This window comes from Giraffa tippelskirchi, chromosome 10 (genome assembly GCF_054371585.1).
Source record: "Giraffa tippelskirchi isolate mGirTip1 chromosome 10, T2T-mGirTip1v1.2.pri, whole genome shotgun sequence".
NCBI lineage: Eukaryota > Metazoa > Chordata > Mammalia > Artiodactyla > Giraffidae > Giraffa > Giraffa tippelskirchi.
Window position 1 is genome coordinate 108,380,188 of NC_137284.1, and position 18,692 is coordinate 108,398,879.

Below are 18,692 nucleotides of genomic sequence, written 5' to 3' on the forward strand. Positions count from 1 at the left end.
TAATGAAGGAAAATGGAGTAATGGGTAGGGTGGGAGACCTTTCATTGCCCTAGATTTCAGCAGTAGACCTGGATGAATTCACCTTAGAGGACTGCAGAACATTTGAAGAGTGCCTTCCCTGACGTCCTCAAAGATTTGCAGAACAAAAGTCTTTATGATGGAATCTGTGGCATTTCTCAAACTAGGTGCTTTGGGGTATACTGGAACTTCCCCTATAGGTTCAAATGCAAAAACCACCTGGAAAGTATTTTCATCTGCCTGGAAGTTTACCAATGGGAAAGATGTACAGAAGCCTGTCCCTTCTTCCTGTTTGTTTATCAGCTGCCACCAGTGATTTCCCCTGCTGCCTTCTGGATAAGTGGGCCCTACTTCTGGAAGAGCATCCTTCTCCCCAAAGGGCTTATCAGTCCTCCACTGCTGCTGCCACCATCCCTTCAACTGACGGTCTGTCAGCTGCCAGTTGGCCTCTGTCTACACAAACATGAGATATTCTGGGGTCAAAAAAAATTAAAAAAAGAAGCAAGTATGCAAGAAAAAGCACATAGATCTGCCTTTACGTTTAAAGTTAAGGGCCCCCCACCTTGTGCTCAGTCGGGTCCGACTCTTTTTGACCCCGTGGACTATAGCCCACCAGGCTCCTCTGTCTCTGGGGTTTTCCAGACAAGAACACAGGAGTGGGTTGCCATTTCCTTTTCTAGGGGGTCTTCCTGATCCAGGGATTGAATCGGCATCTCTTGCATCTTCTGCCTTAGCAGGCAGATGCCTTACTGTTGGGTCACCTGAGAAGCCAATAATGTTAAGGGTGATACCATCCAAACCCCCAAAAGCTCTTGACTGAAATCAAAAGGATAACAAATCTGTCTTTGGCTCTGTTTATGACATTTTTCAGTGTAAGAGAGGTAATGAATCCCAAAGATCATTCATTACCTATGGGTAATGAGGACCTGTTCCACTATCAGCCAGAAAAAGTGCTGTCTCATCTTCTTTAAAATAAAAGATATAACCTAATCAGACCAAAAGGGAACCAGGCCTGTGGTAGGAGAAATTCTCTTCATCTCCTGGTAAAACTATGATGCTGAATCTGCACTGAAAAACCCAACTAAATATACCAGTTAATAATAGTGTATTCAAAGTTACTTCAAGAGAAATAACAGCAACCCAGTTTTCTAAAAATAAATAGACCTTTCAAAAGCAGCAGGGTAAAGGAATTGTGATATTAACCACTAGGGAGGGCCCAAAGTATTCCATAACGGTGTGAGTTTTGTTCTATGAAAGGCACCAGACATGCCATTTTAGACTTGAGGATAAGGGATGATGTTGCCTTGGAGCTTATAGTCTAGGAGGTGAGATAAAGCACGTTTATAAATGAATGCAGTAATGGGAGAAAATTATTGCAAACCAAGCAACTGACAAAGGATTACTCTCCAAAATATACAAACAGTGCATGCAGCTGAATATTAGGAAAACAAACAATCCAATCAGAAAGAAGGCAGAAGACCTAAACAGACATTTCTCCAAAGAAGATATACAGATGACCAATAAATGCATGAAAAGATGCTCAATGTCCCTCATTATTAGAGAAATGTAAATCAAAACTGCAATGAGGTATCACCTCACACCAGTCAGAATGGCCATCATCAAAAAATCTACCAACAATAAATGCTGGAGAGGATGTGGAGAAAAGGGAACCCTCTTGCACTGTTGTGGGAATGTAAATTGATACAGCCACTAAGGAACAGTACAGAGATTCCTTAAAAGCCTAGGAATAAAACTACCATACGACCTGGCAATCCCACTACTGGGCAAATACCCTGAGAAAACCATAATTCAAAAAGACACATGTGCCCTAATGTTCACTACAGCACTATTTACAATACCAGGGCATGAAAGTTTAAAGAAAGAAGAGACTTTGCTTCATGGAAGAGGTGGCACAGGAGCTGAGATTTGAAAAGTAGAACCTTCAGTAGATGGAAGGACCATCCAGGAGCTGCAGAGTAACAGCAGGGAGACAGGAAATTCATAAAGAGAATGGGGAACAGTCATATAATTGGCTCTGTCAGCTGAGCAGAGCTCTGGGAAGGCTTGATCATGAGAGATGCATGAGCAGCACTTGGATCCATCTGAGATGAGCAACAGGATGTTTACCATGGAGTAAGTGCCTACCTCTTAGAAACAATCAGACTACATTTCTTTAGAATGTGAAGTATTTCTGCAGATGTATTCATCAGTCTGCACATGTATTCATTATTAATCTCATACTGGAGAGCACCACTTCCACCTCCATCTTTTCAAAAGGGGTTGGGTGATGGAATAAGTAATACATCATGAATCAGTTTCTTAATATCAATGGCTGTATGATTCTTCTTGGGATGAAAGTAAAAATGATGCTTTTGACATTTTTTTTAAAGCACTAGATATCTTAGAGATCATATTAATCAACTTCCTGCCCTTTTCCTTTGAGAATGAGAATTCTGAAGACTAAGAGGGAAATGGCTTGTCCTAGGTCACACAGCTAGTTAATGGCATAGCCCATTTAAACAGAGTTCCTCTGGCTTCCTGATCATGATGCTTCCCATTACAAGTGTTCTTCCTTCTTGAGTCGTAAGAATATAGGAAAGGACCACTGGATTAGATGCAATACAAATTAAGTTATAGAGTTGGCACAGTTGGTACTCATATGTTTATTGAACTGAACTGCTACCACTGATACAAGTTGGAAGACCAAGTAAAACAGACCACAGCTTCACTCACTGGTTGAAAGATGATTTTATTCTTAGGTCACTAGGCTAAAATGTTAAAGAACTGTGCTGTCTTCTGGGCTTTGCTCAGTTTCTGGTCCTTCAGACAGGAGAGGGTACCATTGACCCTGATGAGAAGTCCTCTAGATTCTGCCAGATAGGTCTAAATAATGTCATTCCAAAAAGTCAGAGGCTCTGAAGTTCCTTTTTTGTGGAGGTGAGGGAAGTGGGGACAATGACAAAAGCATCATTCTAGTGATATTGGCCTTTTTATTTAAATGATTTTTATTAAAATTGAATTAAGTCACTAACCTGATCTTTTCCTCGCTAATCATTTTCTGTACTGTTTTCCTTGGTGGCTCAGACAGTAAAGAATTGGCCTGCAATGCAGCAGACCTGGGTTCGATCCCTAGGTCAGGAAGAAGGGAATGGCTATCCACTTCAGTATTCTTAGCTGGAGAATTCCATGGATGGAGGAGCCTGGCAGGAAGTATAGTTCATGAGGTTGTAAAGAGTTGGACACGACTGATCAACACACACACACACACACACACATGCAATCATTTTCTCTTTTGTTTGTAACCTCAAGGCTCTTTTCATAAGACTGTACTCACTGAAGAGTTTATTCATTTTTAAAGCAGGGCATTTTAATAAAGATGGTGGGACCAGACATTTGTAGACACAGTTGCATTGGAATAATAAAATATTGTTGTTGTTTTTTTTATTTAATATTGTAATAAATCCCCTTCACTTCCCTGACCCTCACCCACCTTTGATCTCACTCCAATTCCTGCCTCAAGGATGATGGTACATCACGAGTGATGGGTAAGTTTTGCCTGTTTCACATAGTACTTGTTCATTTAAATACCTATGAGCCAAAACAGCCACATTGGAGTGTCATAAATTCTCCAGTTCTACAATTAAAACAAAAGCAATGATTTTTCAAAGATGCTTTTTAATTTTCATCAACATCTAAATTACTTAATAAAGAAGTTATTTTTATATTGGAAGCTATAAAAATCAGATACCAATTTCACTCCTCTAGGTAGGCACAAATGTTTGCTTATTAATAGAGAATGATCCTTGAGAATGTATTCTCATCTCTACATTTCATCTGAGAAGTAACTCCTCAAACCAAATTAGCCTCATCACCATCTTCATTGGCACAAAATCTGTAGCCTTAAAGGTCTATCTGAAGTAGGGGATAGTTGAAGGAATCTCACGCAAGCTTAAGGCACCAGAATATAAGCTAATGCCTTAAGCCTATTGCTCTAGGTTTTACCAGCTCTACTACAAGACTTTAAATGGATCTCCTTTGAAGTAGGTTATCAGTAGAGCCATGAAACTCACCACTATCTCTGAATTATTATTCAAGATTATTTACAGACTCAGAGAGAAACTGTTCAACATTACCTACCTAAGGATGTATATCCCAAGATGCTAGTTAACATGTGTGGAGACTCCAGGCAGAGAATCCTGGCTGGCCCCAATGTCCTCTATTCTTTCTCAGTATTGAGCCCCTAATGTGAATAGTGTATATGGCTTATCAGCAATAAACACCATTTTTCCCAGCTTCTCTGAGATAGGAGTGATCCCATGACTAACTTGCAGGCAAAGGAGTGGAAATGGAAAATATCTTTAAAGTAGGGATGTATACCTCCTCCTTCCCTTTCTCCTTTCTGACGGCTGGAATAGAAACAGAAATAATGCTGCTGGAGCACCAGCAACCACGTTGTTCCAGGAAAAGACCTTAGGAGGAAACCTTTAGGGACATGGTAGAGCTAGAAGAGAGAAGGTTAGACTCTGATACCATGAAATGCAGTATGAACCCTGAGCTGACTGCCTCTGACTTTCAGTGCCTGTCTTGTTTCAGCTCTTGTTGGTGTTCTTTTTTTTCCCTTATTATTTTCAACTAAATATAAAATCTTCTGAAATTATTAGGCTCAAAGACAAAATGCCCAACAAAAAACTAAATATGTTAATTAATTAGTTAATATTTGTGTTGAATCACTTTCAGAAAGAATGAGTAAATTTAGGATTTCAATCACCTGTGTAGACCCTGTTTACACTTGCCTTATCAGTTGCCTTATCAGTTTTAGGAAATTTGGGGAAACTTATACTATTTTTTCTTTGAAAAAGCAATCTTTAAATATTTGTACACTCATGTTCATAGCTGTATTAGTCACAATAGCCAAAAGGCAGAAGCACCTCGGTTATTCATTAATAGATACATGGATAAGCAAAATGTGGTAGTACATACAATAGAATATTACTTACACTTAGAAAGGAAGGAAATGCTGACACAGGCTACAACATAGATAAATCTTGAGGACATTATGCTAAGTGAAATAAGTCAGTTGTGAAAAGATGGATACCGTACAGTTCTACTTGATATGAGGTACCTAGAGTAGTAAAATTTATAAAGACAGAAAGAGTGCAGTTGTCAGGGGGCTGGGGGGAATGGAGAGTTATTGTTTAATGGTATAGAGTTTTAGTTTTGCCAGACAGAGAATTTTGGAGATAAGTTGCACAACAATGTGAATGTACTTAACACTAATGAACTGTATCCTTAAAGATGATCAAGATGATAAATTTTATATGTATATTACTACAATTTTTAATAATTTTTAAAAAATAACTTTACATTTTCTTCATCATTACCAAATTAACATAACTTTGGCCCCCAAAGTAGGAAATACAGATTAGCAAAGAAAGAAAAAGTTATGCTGTTTGATAACCTTATTACAGTGCCTGGCTCTGCACTAAGCAGTTTACATAGATTACCTCGTTCATTTCACCCAACAAGTTTCTGAGCCCAGTGCTGTTTTTATTAGCCTCATTTCATATCTGAGTAAAATTAAGTACAAAAGATTAAGTAAATTTTTCAGGGTCACACAACAGGGGGTTGATTGAGCTAGAATCAAGATCCAGGTTTCCTGACTCTGGAAATTATGCTTCTGTGGGTTATGCTGTTGTGAATATTTTTGTCTCTAATTATTCTTTGGCAGCATCATTTTAAATGATTATATAATATTCTATTTTATGAAAGTGTCACAATTTTCTTCAACAGTCTCTCATCTAAATTGTTTCCTGATTTTAGTACCCTAAGAGATGCTTCAGTGAATATACTTTTACTATTCATTTTCATTTCCTGGAGGATAAATTTATTAATTGGCAGACCAAAGATATGTGCATTAAGGCTTGTGAATCATAATTTTATACATTTTTAATCAAAGATTATTTTCCATTTTAGTCTTAAAATTTTTATGCACCAGTCTGAAATACTTACTCAAAAAGAAAGCCAGCCATTAGGAGCTCTAAGCTAGTTCTGAGAGTGATCTTAATGAAGTTTTGTAGATGCAGGAGATATACAATTAATTTAAGGCTTGTTAGAAATAAAGCACATTCCATTGACTTTCTAGACTTCATTGATTATTTGGTGTAAATATTTATTTAGGGAAATCTTAAAACAAACAATAATGACTTATTTGACTGCTATCAGCTTCACACATAATATCAACTGTCTGTGAGCTGGAAGATAATAATCAGTTCCCTCCAGGCTTTCCCTGGATCTCTTCCTATATGCAGTTTCTTTCAACTTGAATTCTTAGTGGCTTTTCTTTCCCTAAGCCATAGTTTCTAGTACCTCCCATCAGAAAGATAGTAATCATATTAATGAACAACCTCAGTGTCTCCCAGAAGGCAGTAAAATTAAAAATTCAAGTGCCCAAGATTTAACTCATCAAAACTTTCCCATCAACTCTAGCTTAATTTATAGTAGTTTGCTACCAATGAGATTAGCTATTGGTCATTACAGAATGAACAAAGCTAATTTCACTAATGTGGGTAGCATTCAAAGGGAATTCTTTGAAACTAATCCAATCACTTAATATTAGTCCTAGTTCTTGACATTCTAATCATTGAGGCCAATTAATTAACTTTGTGAGGCTTGGTTTCCCCCATCAAATAAGAGGGTGAAATAGCATCACTTCTGCCTGCTTATCAGGGCTGCATATGAAATCATTTCATAAAGTGCTACATAGAAAGGTAACTGAAAACTAGAGATTTTAGGTATGAAAAGGCTGTCAGAAAACATCTAATTCTACTCTCTCAAACAAACATACGAACTCTTCATCTGAAGTTCAAATAAAGTAACTTGTCCAAAGTTGTGATGGATGTGAATTTTTTTCCGGCAAGAAGCAAGTACCTTCCTTGGGAAATATTCCTCAAAATATATGGTTTAACTAAACTTTAAAATAATGATAACGGCCCCTAAATCCTACCCACCCACAAACACACATACTTCCAGCAAACAGGAAGATCATGTGGTCAAGACTGGGCCAATTGTACTCTCTATCCCTCTGACCACATTTTTTCGGTCCAGGGTTGAAAAACATGACCCCACCTCTTCTGGATTTTTCAAATTTAAGTTGCAGAAACAGTACCTTTTCCTTTCTGCCTGAAGCTTGCAACACGGTTGCCCTGAGCAGAAGCTGGCCACCATAGATATTATTGGCAATAATTAGAGCACATAGTTAATACACCAATACTTATGTAATACAGCATCTGCTATAAGCAATGTCTCAACCTAAAGAACTAAAACTAAAAGAAAATTTGGGGCATTATAGTGGGAAGTGCAAAGGAGGAAAGAAATACTAGCTTTGCTGAAGCCCTGAGTTTACGGGAAGTAGATAGCAGCAGCCTGTTTCCCTACCCTGGAGCCCGCCCTTATCTTCACAATCCCATGTCAGTCTTTGCTATGTTAACCTAGCAATCAATCTTAAGGCCTACAAGTCGGTAAATGCACATTTTTGACAAATTCCAATGTGCATACTTTGTTCCCATCAAAGCTTCCATACTTTCTTTCATTTTCTTCTTATTAAAGTTGCCATAATTTCTACTATTCTAATATGAGACATTCTATTCTCTCAGGCATATAAGGCAATCATTTACATTTAACTATCTAAGTGTATATATTTTATTTGTGTAAATAGGAAGGCATGGGGGGAGAACTCAATGCCTTTCTTGCATATTTTAACTGATATTGGGGGAAAAAAAATCAATTTCAAACAGAAGATCTCATTTCATTGCATTTCTCATCCCCAGTGAGGTGTATGATGGAAATGATTGCTGGACATTAGCTATTGCAATACTAACAGACGCCATTCAATGCACCCTAGACAAAATAAAGAAGTAAATGACACTCTATTTATGGGTCAGTTTATTCTTTACTGCTATAAATACCTTGTACTTTGAGCATTATCATAGGTGTTTACTCTGTATCACATGTGAGTGTGTTACTTTTTGCCCTTCAACATCTGGAAGCTCTGATAAGCATAAGCATAAATGGACCTCCAGATATGAGAGACAGGAGAAGATGCTCCTTGGTTTTTCAGTGGGTCTCTGGGCCCACTCCCTGCTCTGTACATCCATACAGTTAATTCCTTAGATGGCAAAAGAGTCAGATTGAAAAACCTAAGTAAGCGGAAAGCTTAATTTTAACAAGTTTAACAAGTTTTTTTCTTATGTTAGTATCATCATTAGTCTCCCCTAGAGTTTGGAAAATAATTCCTGTGGTGCTTAAATTTCTCTTTGGTTGAAGATGAAAGTCACAGAGTTTCTAAAGATAAATACCTTATAATCCAGCCTGGGTAAAGGAATAGAACATTCTGGTAAGTTCATTGTTCTAGTTGAGAAAGTATTTTATTTTATTTTTGATAAAGCATTTTAGATGGAACATAGTTTACTGATTCTCAAAGCACTAGGAAACAATAAAATATAAGCAATGTGAAAATAAGTAAAATTTCATTTGGTTGGTCAAAAAGCTTGTTGGCCAACCCAATATTTTGATGATTCACAAGAACTTTAAGATCTTCAAATTCCTTTGAAACTCAAAGTGTGCTTGCTGGACCAGCGGCCTCCACATCACCTAGGAGCTTGCTAGAGATACACAACCTGAGGCCCCCATTCCAGGTCCACTGAGTCAGAATCTACATTTCAACAAGGTCCCCAGGGGAATGGCATGGACAATAAAGTTTGAGAAGCGCTGTAGTACCACTGGATGGTCAATTTAAACATGACTTTGGTAGTGTACATAGAGCATAAATGTGCTCAAATGTCGGTTCATTAATAAAGAATTTGAGTTGGTAAAACAAAGCAGGTAGCCGGTAGCCTCGGTAAAACAAAGCAGTACAAAACTACTTTGCTTTGTAGTTTAGTCCACATTAGAAATTCATTCAGGTTGGCTTGAATAAATAGACATAATTTACAAATGGACAAAAATTTAGGTTGTGGTGATAAAGTCCCTACTCACTTAAGTGAGAATTTCTGCTCTAGCATCTTCATTTCAGTAGTTCTGATTTTCAAATCTCAAGGTAAGCACTATGTGCCATGTGCAAAAAGAAGCTTTTGTGACTGTTGATCTTGTTTGTTCAACTTAGTTGTGTCCGCTTTTATACTTGGGAAAGATGCAAAAATAATTTGTCAGCTAGCATGTTATAACACATATAGACTTTGGAATGGGAGTGGCACGGGTCATAATCAATTTTGTATGGGATTCCTTAACCTGCCTTGAAAGTGGCATAATACTAGTGATGCCATCTTTTATTTGGATCAAGTGTAATTTCACATGCCAAGCCACTAACCAGTGCCTGGCACGTGGCGCTACATCAATGTGACATTTCTACATTTCCATGTGGGAAGCTCTCTCTGATTTTATCTTTTAAATTCTCCCCTTGGGGAAATAATGTTTAGAAATATCTCCTAGAATTTTTATGTCTAAGGCTAAAATCATTTAAAACCTGTAGGAGAGAGGAGCTAATGAAGGCTAATGAGGAGGTTACCCTTCCAGGGCACAACCAGCTCCCTGCCCCCCAGGAGCCTTCAGGGCTGCGCGCCCTGCCTCGCAGGCCCTGTAGGTGGCAGCACCGAGGCTACCGGCGAGCGCAACCCTGGATGCTGCATTTAAGGTGGCCGCCGCGACCCTGACTGAGGTTAAGCCCCCGTCATCTGTTCGAAAGGACAAGGAGTTTGCTCCCACGAATGTAGAAACTGTTCTTCCCAGTACCTGTCAGAGTTTCCTTTTCCCTTCCAGCCTAACTTCTCTGCATGCGTTTACATTTGTAAGGTTTCTCTTTTACGGGGGAGTCTGAAATTAAACTTAGAAAACTGGCCTTTCAGGACCTAGCTCTCTGACCAATTTCGTTTTGATTCACACATGAATGTTTTCCAATGGCCTTTTGAGACTTGCTTCTTCCTCTTTCTGGCCACTCCTGTCCCATCTTCGCCCAGGTTTTGCAAACAATAATGCTTGTAAAACACATACAGGAAATGCTTTGCACAGCCTAAGTACCTTTCCTTACGGAGTCCTTAAAACTAGTCGGTGTCTGAAACACACTCCAAGTCAGGCTGTAAACCAGCGTTCAGACCCAGGCAGCCTGGTTCTCAAATGGGTGTTGGTAACACCACACTGAGCTGCCTCTTAAGGGAAGACCTTAAAAGAAATTTTCAAAGCCGTAAGATAATTGCCTGCAAATTGAAGAGATCTCAGGAAAGAAATGTCTCTACTCTTGGAGAGCTCCCCAAATACAGATAATAACTCTTCTGGCCCACAAATAGGCAAGCTAATGGGCTCAGTAATGGCCTAATTTAGGCTTTCACCAAGGCAGTAGGAAGATGAGAGGGGTCAGACCTGGCAGCAAAACAGGGAGTACCATTTAGAAATGTATGTGGAAAGAAGAGTTTCCTCTCTCAGGTCTTGAGAAAAGCCACACCCAGTTCATTTAATGTCAGGTCCTCACCTTTAGGGTTGGCTTTACATCACCTCTCATGATTCTGTTTTCCCAAGGGAGATCTAAAGCAGAGGTGGTACGTGCTCAGTCGTGTCTGACTCTTTGCGACCCCATGGATTGTAACCCACCAGGCTCCACTCTGTCCATGGGAGGATTCTCCAGGCAAGAATACTGGAACGGGTTGCCATTTCTTCTTCCAGGGGATCTTCCTGACCCAGGGATTGCACTGGCGTCTCCTGTGTCTCCTCTATCGGCAGGCGTAGTCTTTACTACTACGCCACCAGGGAAGACCCAGAGGTGGAGTGGAGTTAAATACTTTCTTTTGTGATCTTTGGAATCCAACAGACCTGAGTTAAAATTTTTCTTTCTATACTTACTTTAGGACTTTAACTTAGCCAATGATAAACCTCACTTCCTTGTCTGTAAGATGAATCTCTTGATAGCACCTGCCTCAGAGTGACAAGAGATATTCCAGGCAGAGCTGTTTGCACTCAGGAAGTACCCAGCACTCAGTAAGGGCTTCACCTGAGTTTTTGCAGTAACACTCCCAAATTGCTTCCATTTCCATCTTCTATCTAGTCCAGTCAGAGAGATACAGCCCCTCAACTCCTGCTAGATCCATTGCCCTGAACTGAGCAACAGGATGTCATTCCTCTTCTCACCAACCCTCACCAGCTTGCACGGCTCAGCAAAGAGCATTGAAACTTTCCCCTGACCATTGGTTTGCTGTGCATCCCTCTCTGGCTAGTCCTGCCAGTGTCCTTCTCACACCCAGGGCTTCAGCTGTGCTCAAATGCGGGCTGCACCCCATGCCCACTCCCATCATTTTCGGCTTCTCGCACTTTTGCTGTTTCCTCTGCCTAGTCCTGAGCTGTCCAGTACTGTAGCCACTAGCCATGTGTGCCTACTTACCAGTCATTAAAGTTAAATTTAAAATTCTCTCCTCAATCTCACTAGTCACACTCCAAGTGCTCAGGAGCTACCATCTCAGACAGCACAGATAAGAGCACATTTCCATCATTGCAGAGGGTTTAATGAGACCCTGCCGGCCTAGAGGGCATGTCTAAATCCTAACTATCCTTAGGGACTAGCCCAAATGTCACTGACGCCACAAAGCCACTTCTGAGCCTCCCCAGCTGCAAGTTATCTCTCCCAAAGCAACAGAGACCCTGCTAGCCATGACTCACCCGGCCTCCTGGTTCCCACTGAGACATCCAGTGTCCCTGGCCACATGTCATTTCAAGTGGCTCTTTGGTTTCTGAGCCACGTGTGGTAGATAGTGAGGCATGGAGGCTGGAAGCTCCAGGGAACTGGAAATATAATCTTATTGGTCTTACATGAGTTTGGCTGCCAGTTTAGGGTACATTACAAACATTATCTTCCCTGACGCCCTTCAACTTTAATGAGTAGATATGATTGTCCCTATGTTACAGATGAGAAAACTGAAATACACTGTGCTTAGGTAATTCATCCAAGATCACATATCAGGAAGTAATCAAACCACATACAGAATCCAGAGCTTGTAACTCAGCATTGGAGCTTATTCCATACACAAGCTGCCTGCCCTCAAGCCTTCATTGCTTTCAAGCTAAATTGAATGATTTCAGGCAGAACTGGGGGAGGGAGATGAGAGGGATGTGTGTCCCTGAACAAAGGACAAGAGTATTGTGAGTAGACCTGCCCGTCATTCCTATAAACCTGTTATCTCATTGTCATCTGGTTTTCTCACCTCTCTAAGTTCCCAGAAAAGAAAGAATAAGTCATATTGTGAGTGTGAGCGTGTGTGTGTGTGTGTGTGTGTGTGTGTGTGTGTGTGTAGTCTTAGCAGGAAACAGGGTACAGGAAAAGAAGTTAGGAGGTGTGGAATATAGTGAAAAGGCAAAATGAAAACTTTTCAATATCTCTTCACTGATGTCTGAAACCATTTTGCAGTGTTAGATCAAACCGTAAGAAATTGCTACACTGATAAGCAAAAAATGGTTGAATATTGGCAATTTCTTATATTCAGCTGAATAACTTTTATAATTGTCAATTATTTTATCAATCTTGCTATCAATTATTTTATCAATTTTCATCAATTAGAAACAAAGGCTATTTAGGGGCCCAGCCTTGAATTTAGCACAATCCAAGGATGAATGCTTTCACATGCCTGTCAGACACCTGGGACCCAGAAATGATACCCTCTGCCTGAAACCCTCATGGAACTTGTAAACAGGGAAGCCAGGCCACACACTCAAGCCACTCTGTGGATGCTGTAAATGATCTGAGTGGAGATATAAAATCCCCTCCTAAGAGGCTGCCCCCAGGTAGCTCCCTGGAGAGAACATTAACATATCTAAGGAAAGAATGTGAAGATCTAAAGAGAAGGAGTGGGGCTTAGAAAAGAAGAATCTCACCACGAAATATGGGGACACAGCTTTGTCGGGGCTGACTGCCTTGCAGAGGTATCTCCCCTGGTTGAGATAAAGAAACAAGGCTAACTTCCACGAAGATAGCACAACTCAGCTTCCTTGCAACTTTCCTAGTTGATTTTTCTGCAGGAGAAGGAATGCCTTGCACTCTGCTAGCCATCCCTGGAAATGCAACAGTTTCATTAGGTTTGCACAGAAATAAGGTGATCCACGCTCCAGGCTCCCATTTCTGGAGCAGGCTGCATCCTTCTCTAGACAGCATCTGAATCAGAATGGTCAAAGTGAAAGTCGGTTCTACTTGTGCAAGAACCTGGTATAGAACCAGAAAGTTAAATTATGAGAATATTTACTTAAAGAGGGAGAAACCTATAATTCCAAATGTGTTTGGCTGAACTTTTTAGTCTGTTCCAGAGTTAAGTACCTCGGGACATTTCACTTCCTGTGAAACTGATGTCCACAGTTGAATGGACACATTTAAACAATCACACCACAAGCCAAACTACTTTGAAATGTTAACAGCCCTATCAAACACAAAAATGAAAGTGAAGAAAATTTACCTTTGTAAATATGAGTGGTCACGTGTCCTCCTATACAAATGGTTTACTTCTGACCCACAAAAAACAGTTCACTTTAAGATTTAAATGTACACAGAAATTTTTAAATGGTGTACGATATTTATTTTAGTTATCTTTAAGAAAAGACTTTGAAGTCTTGTAAGAAAGATCTCCATAAATTCAAATGCATTTGTTTATTGATAAATTGTCCTTGAAATGCTGAACTAATGTTTCTGCTCATTTCATTTAATATTTTTTAATCCTTTGTGGCCAAATCATCTCATCTTTAGAACTATCTAGAAATCTAGAGATAGCCTTAGGTCCATTTTAAAATTTAAGATGGACCTGTAATGAAAATATGCAAAAGATTTCATTTTTTTCCCCCAGAAAATGTTTAAATAAAGCAGCTGAGTGGCTTGCATTTCTTACAATTCTTGACTCCAAAAAACAAAACAAACAAACAAAAAAACCCCTCAAAATGCAATATTTAAAGTCTGGTTAATATTCAAAAATATCCTTTGAATAATACAGTCCTCCTTTGAAAGATGGAGAAAATAAAACCAAGGACAGGAGCTGACTGGCCAGCAATGCCTCGGTGGATTCTAGCAGGGATCACTGTCATTAGCTAAAATTACCTGATGGCATCTGGAGTCCTGGGGCCTGGCCTCCACCCCCGACTGTGTCTTAGTCCCCTTCTCACTTTCTCTTAGGTGCCTCTCAGGCTGGACCACATTTGCAAACCATTAAACCAGAGATTGGTGCTGCTGGTCAGGCAGTGGATAACAGTGATGATGGACCAGAAATGACCTTATCTCTGTCAGAAGCAGCAATCCCTCTTTACCTGGTTCCAGGATGTTCCTAGTCTCACCATCTAGCGCTGTCTTCAGAGTTTATAATCTATTATAACCTGTTCAAAGGATAGGGAGAGTATTTTAGGTATCTTTTAATCTTACTGTTCTAAAACTGAGGCTGTCATATAGTTAGTTTAGTCGCTCAGTCATCACTGACTCTTCACAACCCCATGGACTGCTGCATGCCAGGCTTCCCTGTCCATCACCCATCCCCGAAGCTTGCTCAAACTCATGTCCATTGAGTTGGTGATGCCATCCAACCATCTCATCCTCTGTCGGCCCCTTCTCCTCCTGCCTTCAATCTTTCCCAGCATCAGAATCTCTTCCAATGAGTCAGTTCTTCACATCAGGTGGCCAAAGTATTGGAGTTTCAGCATCAGTCCTTCCAATGAATATTCAGGACTGATTTCCTTTAGGATTGATTGGATGGATCTCCTTGCGGTCCAAGGGACTCTCAAGAGACTTCTCCAACACCACAGTTCAAAAGCATCAGTTCTTCGGTGCTCAGCTTTCTTTATAGTCCAACTCTTACATCCATACATAACTACTGGAAAAACCATAGCTTTGACTAGATGGAGCTTTATAGGCAAAGTAATGTCTCTGCTTTTGAATATGCTGTCTGGGTTGGTCATAGCTTTTCTTCCAATGAGCAAGCGTCTTTTAATTTCATTGCTGCAGTCACCATCTGCAGTGATTTTGGAGCCCAAGAAAATAAAAGTCTGTCACTGTTTCCATTGTTTCCCCACCTATTTGCCATGAAGTAATGGGACTAGATGCCATGATCTTAGTTTTCTGAATGTTGAGTTTTAAGCCAATTTTTTCACCCTCCTCTTTCACTTTCATCAAGGGGCTCTTTAGTTCTTCGCTTTCTGCCATAAGGGAGGTGTCATCTGCATATCTGAAGTTACTGCTATTTCTCCCGGAAATCTTGACTCCAGCTTGTGCTTCATCCAGCCTGGCATTTTGCATGATATACTTTGCATATAAGTTAAATAATCAGGGTGACAATATATAACCTTGATGTACTCCTTTCCTGATTTGGAACCAGTCTGTTGTTCCATGTCCAGTTCTAACTGTTGCTTCTTGACCTGCATATAGATTTCTCAGAAGGCAGGTCAGGTGGTCTGGTATTCCCATCTCTTGAAGAATTTTCCACAGTTTATTGTGATCCACTCAATCAAAGGCTTTGGCATAGTCAATAAAGCAGAAATAGATGTTTTTCTGGAACTTTCTTGCTTTTTCGATGATCCAACGGATGTTGGCAATTTGATCTCTGGTTTTTCTGCCTTTTCTAAATCCAGCTTGAACATCTGGAAGTTCATGGTTCACGTACTGTTGAAGCCTGGCTTGGAGAATTTTGAGCATTACTTTGCTAGTGTGTGAGATGAGTGCAATTGTGCAATAGTTTGAACATTCTTTGGCATTGCCTTTCTTTGAGATTGTAATGAAAAGTGACCTTTTCCAGTCCTGTGGCCACTGCTCAGTTTTCCAAATTTGCTGGCATATTGAGTGCAGCACTTTAGCAGCATCTTCTTCTAGGATTTGAAATAGCTCAACTGGAATTCCCTCACCTCCACTAGCTTTGTTCGTAGTGATGCTTCCTAAGGCCATTTGACTTCACATTCCAGGATGTCTGGCTCTAGGTGAGTGATCACACCATCGTGGTTATCTGGGTCATGAAGGCTGTTACATAATCCAATACAAAACAAAAGTGGATTATTCTGAAGCCTGAGTATCAGTGGACCTCAGGCAGAATGGATACCCTTAACTATTCCAGCTTCATGGCTATTTAAAGAGATATTAGGTGGCTAAAGTTCACTAAGCAAACAAACCTTCTAAGGGTCTGTTTTCATTGGATGCAAAAAACATATACAGATGTAAAAAAATGAGTAGGACCAGCATTACATGGATGCAATCCGTGCAGTGACACAGATCCCTGAGCTCAGAAGGGCCCACTCTCGGTTCAGTGCTCTGATATCTCAGTCTTGAAATTCTTAATCATTTTGAATAAGGAGCCACTCTGCATGTTCATTTTGCACCAGGCTCTGAAAATTATATATCTGGTGCTGAAAATGAGAGTCCACACTTGATTCTTGGGGGCCTTCTGAATCAACAATCAGAATGCCTAGGTCCTATTATTCTGGCATTCTCTAACTTCAGCTGGATTCTTACTTCAGTCTTTCATCATGAGTGTGTTCTCAAACCCAAACATGGTGCACAGTGACAATGTTTTCAAACAAAACTATTAATGCTGCAGTAGATGCACATAGTCATCCTCATTAAAACAAAATGTTAACCAGCAGCCAAGTAAGTTGTTTCTCTGGTCCATGGTCAATTCAGCCTCATACTTGAGGGTCTACTATGTAACAGTTGCTGTTTGGGGCGTTGGAGATAGAAATCAACCAAAGAGCAATCTCCTTTCAGCTGGCAGAAATCCTAGTTAGGAGAAATAGGCCATAAGTATAAATGAATAAGCCAATTTTTGGAACTCCCCTGATGGTTCAATGATTAAGACTCTGTGCTTCCAATGCAGGGGGCCCAGGTTCCATCCCTGCTCAGGGAACTAACTAAACCCTGCACATCGCAACTAAGACCTAGTGCAGCCAAATTAAAAAAAAAAAAAAAGTCAGTTGTATGTTAGACAGTAATCAACTGTAATAAAAAACAAGTCAGAAAGGAGGCACTGGGGATGTTTTAAACAGGATGGTTAGGGAAGATCGCAATGAGAAGAGGACATTTGAGTCGAGGTTTGAAGGAGATAAAGGCACAAGTCATGCATTCTCTGGCCAAGAAACAAAATGCAGAGGTTCTAGGGCAGATGTGTGCTGTTTGAGGAATAGCAAAAAAAAAAAAAAAAAAAAATGGAGAGAGAGGGAGAAAGAAGAGGAAAAGATGAAGGCAAAGAGGTAATAGGAATCCAGTCTTGCACGGACTCGCAGGTCACTGTAAAAGACTTTACTCTGAGTAAGAAAGGAAGTTATTGAAGCTTTTGGAGCCTGGGAATAACATGACAAGATTGAACAGGATTGTTCTGGCTGCTGTGTGGAGGGGGGAAAGGCATCAATCTGGGATGAAACCAGGAGACCAGATAGGAGTGTGTTGCAATCATGCAAATGGAGGCGATCATAGCTTGGACCAAGTGATGGGCAGTGGAGGTGATGAGAAGTGGCTAGATTTTGGCTTTAGTGGGAAAACAGAGTTGGTAGGATTTGCTGAAGAGAAACCACAAACAATAATAATAACTACAAGAACAATAACAATATCTCAGATATTAGAATTTTTCAACTAGCCTAACTCTAGCCAACTTGACTATCAATATTATCTCAATCCAGCTTCACAGCAACCTTGGGTGAGAATTAGTATCTCTATCCTTCAGATAAGGAAACTGGGACTCAGAGGATTTAGATAACTTGATAAGGTCACTAGCCAGTAAGTAGAGAAGACATTGATCTATTTAGCTTTAAAATTTTCCCAGTAGTCCATGCTGGATGTATGCTAGATTCCAGAGTCAACTAAGAAAAACAATAAATAAATAAAAGAGAGCATGAAAAATCTTATTTGGACTCTGAACTTTATTCTCTGTTTCCTGGTTGAAAGGGTAGCTAATTGTGAGTTGCAGTGGGGGTACCATAATGAACTTTATTCTGGGAAAATGAGAGCTCTCCTACCAGGCACTAATTTAAGAGAAATGAGCTCATCTTGTTCTTTGAAGAATTTTAACAACCACGGAATTATGCCAGTGGGTAGAACCTGAGCTACATAGATACCCGCTAAGGCAGCTCCATACCAACCACTTTCACAAAAAGTCCATAGCTGCTCCCAGGGTGTGGCGAATGGAGTAATGGCTGAAATGGCTCAGAGTTGATGGGAAGCTTTTGCCCTGGGGGCTCAGTGGACTGAAAAGTATCTGTCATCCAAATGGAGATGCACAGAGGAGGGAATAAGGAGCTGTCAGCTAGAAGTGAAGGATGGAGAGGGGCTGAGAGCAGGGCCGGAGAGCCTGGCTAGGAGAGGCAGTTGCAAAGCAGCTGGCTCATCTTCGCCCTTCTAATCACCCTCATCAAAGGATGAGATCAGCCTGTGCAATCTTCAGAGGACAGCCGCTACTTGTATCCACAGAATTCACTGAAAAGTAAGAGCTTGGCATGGGAGGCAAGGAAAGGAACATGGGCTTCCCCTAAAAATAAATGAAGTGACTTGATATGCTGGTTACTATTGCTGGGCAATAATTCATGCCACAACTTTGTGTCATAAATGACTTGATTGTGCTCTTGGAGAACACCTGTATTCTAATGGGGTGCAGTCATAGTTTATCTATGCCACATAACTGGGGCCTGGATTGGGAAGA